The sequence below is a fragment of the Girardinichthys multiradiatus genome, chromosome Y (assembly GCF_021462225.1).
Source record: "Girardinichthys multiradiatus isolate DD_20200921_A chromosome Y, DD_fGirMul_XY1, whole genome shotgun sequence".
Taxonomy (NCBI): Eukaryota; Metazoa; Chordata; class Actinopteri; order Cyprinodontiformes; family Goodeidae; genus Girardinichthys; species Girardinichthys multiradiatus.
This window is the reverse complement of record NC_061818.1, coordinates 2,841,666-2,849,910: the sequence shown is the minus strand read 5'-3', so window position 1 is coordinate 2,849,910 and position 8,245 is coordinate 2,841,666. Positions and strand designations below refer to the sequence as shown.

Sequence of the window (8,245 nt, the reverse complement as noted above, 5' to 3'; positions counted from 1 at the left end):
GGAGGGCGGCCGTAGATTAGACGAGTTTTAATAGCCTCAAGCTTGGTGCGACTGAAATAAAGGTTATTTATTGCTCTGTGTATTATTTTAATGGTCTGTGGCTTAATTCTAAATGCACTCCAGCTTAATTCTTGGGAGTTTTATAGTTTTGTACTGTGTTGCATAGCCCAACAAATAACATGGCGTTGTCTCAGACCTCCAACCTCTCAAAATGGAGGCTGTACCAGTTCCTAAGGCCTGCCCCGACTGCACAGGCTGCATGGAGTACGGCTGAATCATTATGGCGCAGTGTGGATATAATCCGCTTTTTCACATGTGGGTTCTCTGTGCTGTTCCTTACCAGAGTCTCAATTAATATGGTTATATTAATGGGCGTGGATCATGTAACCACACACTGAACACAGAAGGTGTTACATGCCATCTATCTGCGCAGCGTTTAGAAGATGCTTCCAAATGTCGAGACGGATCCAAACCCTAATTTTTCTCTCATAACTACTCCTACAGCAAACAATAAGCACTGTATTATACGAAGGTTCTATGCCTTTGCTAAAGAAATAGCAGCTTGTACAAACATCTCAACAGGAGCATAGTAATTCAAACGTTTATTGAACTGGAACCCTGAAAAAAATATAAAACTACGTCCAAAAGCCTTGGTATGGCTTCCTATGAGCAAATACATTGTATGTGATTAAACTCTATTAGTGATTAAACCATCAAATAGATCATGGATAAATGCTAGAACTTAGCTGTTCTAACCAAACACTTCATACAGTCTGTTCGTATGGTATTCCTAGAGATTCATTTACAACTTTCAGAGTTTTTACATGCCCTGATTTTTTATTGATTTTATTTAGGACACCTCAAATATCCTACCTTTACCCAGAGTCAGGTGACAAATTGTTTTAAAAGAAGTTCAGGCTGGTGTGTCCATTTTTCCCTTATCTTGACACAATCAGGTTTGCTTTAAGTCATGTAAAGAGTTTTTGTCTTTTTCCTACACATACATATGTAACATATATGTTGTGCTCATTGGTGAACTTTTAACCCACACAGCTCTGTACAAATCTGACAGTTTTCTTTCCATCCCTACCTGCAGGAATAGTTTTTAGAATAAACAGAATAACAAGCTATGAATAAAACAACTTTATTTGAAACTATAAATTACAATGAACTTACATTATTTTCAAACCTCAAAGTACCAAAAGTGGAATGTATAGAGATTGCATACTCTTGAAAGCTCAGTTCAGGTTTGGTTTCTGCTTTTTCACCATTAAGCATCTGTGATTGCACACATGCTGTTGAAGAAATATTTCTAAAGAACTTTATTAGGAAGGGAAATGTAGCACAGATAAAGGTCAGAATGCATATGAACAATGCATGGAAAGATAAAGTAGCTGTGATATGGATAAGAAGTACATTTGTCAAGGCTCATTTCCAAGCAGTGTCCTAAGAGTTGTAGGTTTCTAAGGTTCAGGCTATTGAGAGAGCTGAAGTTCAACATACTTGACTATAATCTCCATATTGTCTCTACAGCTAGTTCAGTTCAATTCAGTTCATTTATATAACACCAGTTCACAACAAATATTGTCTCAAGGCACTTTACAAAACAAGTCAGTTCAACCCAATCGTACAGTCAGATTCAACGTCACTTATATACTAGTAGCTGCTAGCAGTAGAATGCATTGAAAATATAGTAAAAAATACCATACTCATGAGTAACATGTACTTTAAACTTAGAAACTTGAAACTATCAAAGGTTTGGGGTTTTTTTTGCCAAAAGATTGAATCTTGAAGTTAATATACTCTGTTGTCTCATTAATAATACAGAGAAAGCAGAGAATGTGTGTTTAGTTACTTCACTGCTATATAGAACATTTTTCTCCATACATGTAACAAAACAAATTTATGAAAGGATTTCTGCCTCTTGGCGTTAGAACAGCATGTCAGGAGCAGCATGTCTCTGTGTGTGTCTGGGGGAAGGGGTGGACATGCAGAGGTCAAAGGTTGGGGAGAAGTGGGGTGAATTGGACGAGAATGTTGAGGGAGGAGACAAACAGCCAGTGAACATGCACAGGCAGGCTGTTGATGATTATATGTCCTCTGCTTTTCACTCTTGGACAGTCAGATCAACACATTCTAGATTATATTATTATCCCTCAAGTCAATTTGTCTTTTTGAAGTGTAGCGTAACAATAATAAATATGAAGTTTTCGAGCACCTTATCCCGCTCCTCTTCCTGACATGTTCCTCTCTTCTTCATGGAGCCAATAAACAGCAACAGAGGAGAGCACAGTTATGTCACCCAACTAGAATAGTCATATTCCTAGATCATGTTGGTTTACCTACAGTAGAATTATGTTTGCTGAAATGAATTTTTTTCACACCAAATAATGACAGCAGCTTCAAAGAATCTTGCCGCCATCAGAGATTTTCCATCAGGGAAAAGCAGAGTAAGCCAGAGAGCCAGATTCATCCTCCAAATCATCAGCAACCTGTAAGAAACAAAATCAAACAATGTTTTATAAAAATTCAATCATTAGAGTACAAGTTATTCTACCGAGGATCTGCAGGAGTACCAGAGCATGGCTATGTATAAAATTCATACAAATCCCATAAACAGAACTAATATGACTGGAATGTATTAAGTATAGTTTATTTTTATCCAAAATGTCATAAACAGAAAGCTGGATTCAGATATTTTTTCACAGAATCATTTACAGACTGCAGAAACAAACATATTTAAAGAACAGTCTACATCTGTACCATAATCAGACCAAATACATCTCCGTCAGACGAACAAGACCCTCGTCAAAACCACATACTAAGTTCGTTGTTTTTTTTATTTCTAAATTTGAAAATCTGGACATATTTCAGATCTTTCTGTGTTTTGGTCTTGTATGTAAAGAGCTCAGGCCAACAGAGCATTCAGGCCTCAGGTGAAAAAAGCTGTGTACCATCCATAGTTAGCAGTGTGAAGGTGAAGGAAACACCATGCTGCCCACTACTTATTGTCAGGATGTATCCTAATGTTTCTGTGGAATATCTGCACAGGTCCAGCAGCTGCTGCTTGACTAATGATGGAACACATTGTTACATCCTGTATGTGATTCCAGTTTACTATACCTCTTCTGCCAGTTATTACTGGCCTGTTAAGTTCTTCTATATTGTGAGATCAGATTTACATTTACAACTTGGACAATTGAGTTGTGTGATGAGCAATACTAATGATGTAAAGATATCAATGATTTGAGTTATCTGTGTATATGGGTGTGTGAATAACATGCAGGTTTAATGAGCACAACAAGCAACACCTGGACCTAATTTCTTGAATCAGGTAAAACAACAACAGGCAGCTAAAAACTCAGAGCTTCCACTAATCGCACAAATGTATATTAGAAAATGAAGGCAACTTTTTCAAACCAAATGTGTCCATTTTAAAGCACCGAAAGAAGATTATTTATCTCCATTACCTGTGGTAGATATACTTGAATCAGTAAAACAGGGTTACTATAAACCTCCTGCTTCAAAATTATACGCCTTTCAAGACTGAGATTTCTACATTTTTCCAGTAGTTTTTACAAAATGCCAAACATTTCAGGACAAAACATTTGTTTGGCTAAGTCTGAACAGATTTTTGGAATCTGCTCCATTTCTAAACCTATAAAACTTAAGATCTGGCTTGTGTATGTGATCCTTGATACTTTTGTGTAGATTTTAAAAATATTGAAACAGTAAGTGTCAAGGCATGTTTTCTTGCCTTTTAAACCAGACCCAGTTTAAAACCCTTATACAAGACTGGCTAGACAGAAAACTGCTGTGAAATGTTGGAATTTTTTTAATGAGTGTGGATTTATTTGTGGGTTTTGCATCAGTGACTAAAAAAAATTTAAATGTTGCATAAACATTACATTGTGAGGTGGCAGGTAAAAGTTAAAACATTTTATCTAAATATAAAACTAAATAAATATTTAAAACTTGGTAAATAATAAAATCCATTTCCATGGTTTTCCAGACCTCAGGACTGTGTACAGGAATCCTGTTAAAAACGGAGCAAGTTACACAAAGTTACTTCAGTTACTGCTGTCGTTTCAACATTAAATCTCATCTAACTTTTTACTTGCCTTTCCACAGTTGTAAATCACTAGAGAAGTGGATCTCTAGTTAACTTACAATCACTGCTGAAAACAAATGTTAAATAACTTTTAAACTATCTGGAGGTGAATAAATAACTCCAGGCTCCCCAGTTAGTCTAATCCAGTTATTAACCTGTTGATCTGAAACATTTTCACAAGGTTTTAAAAAAACTAAATCAAAACTAATGACGTTTAAATAGTTAAAGGTATGGTATTATTAAATCATCTTCATCTCAAAAGGAAAATGGAGATATATTTGGTTACTGAAAGCAACAAAATAACCTAACAAATCTATGCCTGGTTTGTAATGGAAATCCCTTTGTTATTATTATTCATTTGTTTTCCATTTGTAACATTTAAAGTCACTCTGTCATGTAAAGTGGCAAATTATTGAGCTTCTTACACACTGGTGCCTTGTTTAGATTTATGTTGTCAATTTGTAATATTTCAATTCAACAGTTTCCCACATATTTATGACAGATATTTGATATTATGTTAGGCCTTAAAAAGGAACCCGCAAACAACACGAAAAATGCAAGCCTAGCAGTAAATAATTAGGAGCAACACTATTTTTAACGAATGTATAGCCTAAAAACAGATCTGCTGCCGTGCATCAACACATGATGACAGCTAGCTGACAAAACCTTCAACTGTAGGTTTGCACTTCTGCTTGATGGCTAAACCTGGATTATTTTAGAATGGCAAAAGTCTCCAGAGGTAAATTTAAGGTAATTACAGTTCAAAGCCCTGGTGGGCAACTCAATATTACTTTAGATTTCACCTTCTAGAAAAACCAAACATAGACAAAATCTAGAAAAACAAACATGTTTTTCCATTGTGGGTTTTCTTATCCATATTTATCTAAACTTAAAAATTCTAAATCCCTTTTTGTTGTTTTCCTATCGTCTCTTTTCTTGCTAATAAATATTTCTAAAACAAAACTTCAGGGAAAACCTCAACAGACAGGCGCAGAAAAACTAGGAGGTCTATATGAGCTGATCTCACAAGGCTTTAACTCCAACATTGGAGAGGAAAACCTACGTTTCTTTAGAATCATACAAAAATAAACAGGAAAATGGAAACAGGCTGCCTAACCTGTAGGTGGCTCTTGCTTCCTGCCTTGACATCATGGAAACAGGATGTGTTCTCTAACAGTTTTCAGCCATCATAAAAACTCACCTTTCACCCTGGATTTATTGCTGCACAGAAACAGAAATGATTATGTGCAAAGATGGATTCAAAATCTAAAACAATAAGAAAACACAAGTCCTAGAATAAATTAGGCACATGGAAACAGTGCAGTCAAAATGCTAAAACACATTAATGTCCGATTTGGTACTATAGTACCTTTTTAGTTTGGCTATGTTCTGTTTAATTATGATAAACACAGTTTATTTTACAATTAGTTGTGTTTTCATGTTGCTAATGTTACATTATATGAATGTATACTTTAAATACTACCTGCTTGTCATTTGGAGATAGTGTTTGCATTTGAATATTGTTTAATTAGTACATTTGGAATTTTTACTTCAATCGAGTGTTGCCTTTGTATTTAGCTCTCAGGGTAATTCTATTACACCTGATGAATGAAAAAGATCATTTTAGCTAACCTTGGCACATTTATTGGGTAGATTTAAACAACCTGTCACATTACACCGCGTCCAATTCAAAAATACTGCAATTTGTTTACAAAAACACAAACATAATTTGGTAAAATAGATTTTTCTCTTTTTCCTCCACAACTTTTGAAAAAGCTTTGAAATATCTTCAGACACACCTCCCTCCATTCATACCTTTAAAGGTTCACCCTAAATGTCTCTCAAATGCATCCTTCTATTTATAATACTCTTTTATTATGTAGTTCTTTACTTCATTTTACTTCATTCTAACTTTCCTGATGATGGTTTTACTCGCAGCTGTTTTAGTTTATGTTTTTGTCAGCATCTTGGGCACAACTCCTGGAAGAAATGATGTGTATTTTCATGGGAGCTGCCTGGTTAAATATATTCATTTAATACTTAAGTTTTTTCAAATGCTCTTTGTTGTTATATAAACTAAAATATAAAAAAGCAGAAAATGATTAGAGATTATAAGAATAAAGCAGCATGAATTGATTGTATTATTTAGTGATTGTGCTTGTGCTGTGGTGTTAATTAAAACTAGTTTGTTGTTTTATTTTTTTTAAGTAGAAAAATAACAACTGATAAAGCATCTTCAAATAAGATGAACGGGATGTAGCCGTAGAAACATGAAATAATTCTGCTAGAAGCAACTCCAATTAAATATTTGAACAAAATATGAAGCTGAGAATCAGTGATGTTTTAAAACTGCTGCTCTGTGTTATTTAGAACCTGGATGTCCTCCAGATCGGTCTCAGGTTAATCTGAAAGCCTCGTTGTCAGCACCGCCAGACAGGAAACCACAGATTTTATTATTATTAAACAGGGAGTTTAACCGTTTGTGGGTCGGACTCACCGGGTTTGATGGAGCGTTAGGTCCAGAACCCCTCATGTGGCGGACAGGAGCCAAGAGGACCTCTGCTCTGTGTTGCCACACAAAATGGAGCTAGAAGCAGGGACCAGAGAGGGGGAGGGGGCTGATAATGTCCGGAAACAAAGCAATAAAACACAAAGATTCACATTAGGAAGCAAAAAGATTGTTTTATTTGAGTAATAAAATAAAAAAATTCGGTGTAAATAATTTTTATTTAAACCTGTTGGTTTTCAGAACAATTTCATAAAAGGAAAATACATTTTAATGGTACTGCAGACACTAAATGGAAGTTTTCCATTATGTTATATTAATTATTCAAAATGTTCAACTTACCTTATTTGCTAGATCGTTTGCAACGTTGAACGAATAGAGAACATATGGTTAGCATAATTGCTGCGTAGAAACAAAAAGATATAGAGGCGAAACCAAAAACCTCCGAAAACTGCTTTTTAGCTTAACTTCCTCCTTAATATTCGGCTCGCTGATACAAAACCAAACCCTTACAGTGTCCTCTCTATGGAGCTTTCGTTAATTTAGCCATGTAGTTTACCTCTTCATGTGGACCTTACCTCAAGTCTTGTTGAAGCCGTATAAAATGACAACAAGCCGTTAGTCTTTCTGTCTGTCACTACCGCCACTTACAGGCGAATATGTGCCATGACACCTAGGCCTGTGCTTTTTAGGCCTCCAGCCTGACCGCTTTGTTGAGGCCTTAAGACATCTCCGTGGAGAAACTCGTCAAACAAGACAGAAACTATTCTTCTAATTAGATTAAACACATATCCAAGTCGCAGGTTTCTTTTTTAAAAATCCAATCACATCTTTCAAGTTTAAATAATCCTGCTCAGTTTGAATGTTTTTTTAATATATTTAATAAATCATAAACCACACATTGAGCATAATGTAGGAATTATCACCAAAAGAAACAGAGGAATCTTTAAATATTTATCTCCGAAACGTGTCCATATATTTTACAAATCTTCTAGAAAGCAAGTTAAGGGCGTTCTTAACTAATTAGAACGTGTTCGGTTTATAAACTCAATTAGGCAGTGGATATAGGTGTTCTGTTTCCTTTGATTGGAATTAATTGATAAGCATTTTCACTGCGGATGTGTTAACGGAAAGTGATCCAGTTAGAGGCCGGTGCTGAATGCACAGAGGCCCTGACACGGGCCGATATAGTAATAAAAACATTGGCGCTATGGAGCCTCATATCGAAATGAGAAACATTTTTCGATCAATAACCACCGAACCTGCCGGAACCAAGCCCCACCCACCGACTAGTAGATTTTAATTCGCGGCGATCCGCACCAGAGGCTCGCGCGACCGAAAGCCTAAAAGCGTAGAATCTGCGTGACAAAGGCGCGTGTTCCGGCTCAGGGCTTTCCTTCCGACGCGCGCTCCCGCCACGTGCACGCTGCATTATGGAGCTTCTTTAAAAAAGTGAAATTAAATTGACAAAATTAATGGACGTTAGAGTCACTGTCATTAGGTCTTCTAAAATGATATACGTTATTATTTATTATTATGATTATTATTATTATTTATTATTATTATTATTTATTATTATTATTATTATTTATTATTATTATTATTTGTGAATGTCAGTTTCCAGGTGA

At 35.7% G+C, this 8,245-nt stretch overlaps 1 long non-coding RNA gene across 2 annotated transcripts; it reads right to left on the bottom strand.

Moving 5' to 3' along the window:
• Positions 1-1,128: 1,128 nt before the first annotated feature.
• On the bottom strand, positions 1,129-7,234 carry LOC124864582. Of its 2 annotated transcripts, XR_007037321.1 has the most exons (6): positions 7,196-7,234; positions 6,960-6,967; positions 6,609-6,729; positions 5,229-5,332; positions 2,385-2,492; positions 1,129-2,254 (listed from the first exon to the last, which is right to left on the bottom strand). It is a non-coding gene; the product is annotated as an uncharacterized LOC124864582 (long non-coding RNA). The 2 variants fall into 2 exon arrangements; XR_007037322.1 differs by lacking the exon at positions 7,196-7,234 and having other exon boundaries at positions 6,609-6,698; positions 6,960-7,181.
• Positions 7,235-8,245: the final 1,011 nt, after the last annotated feature.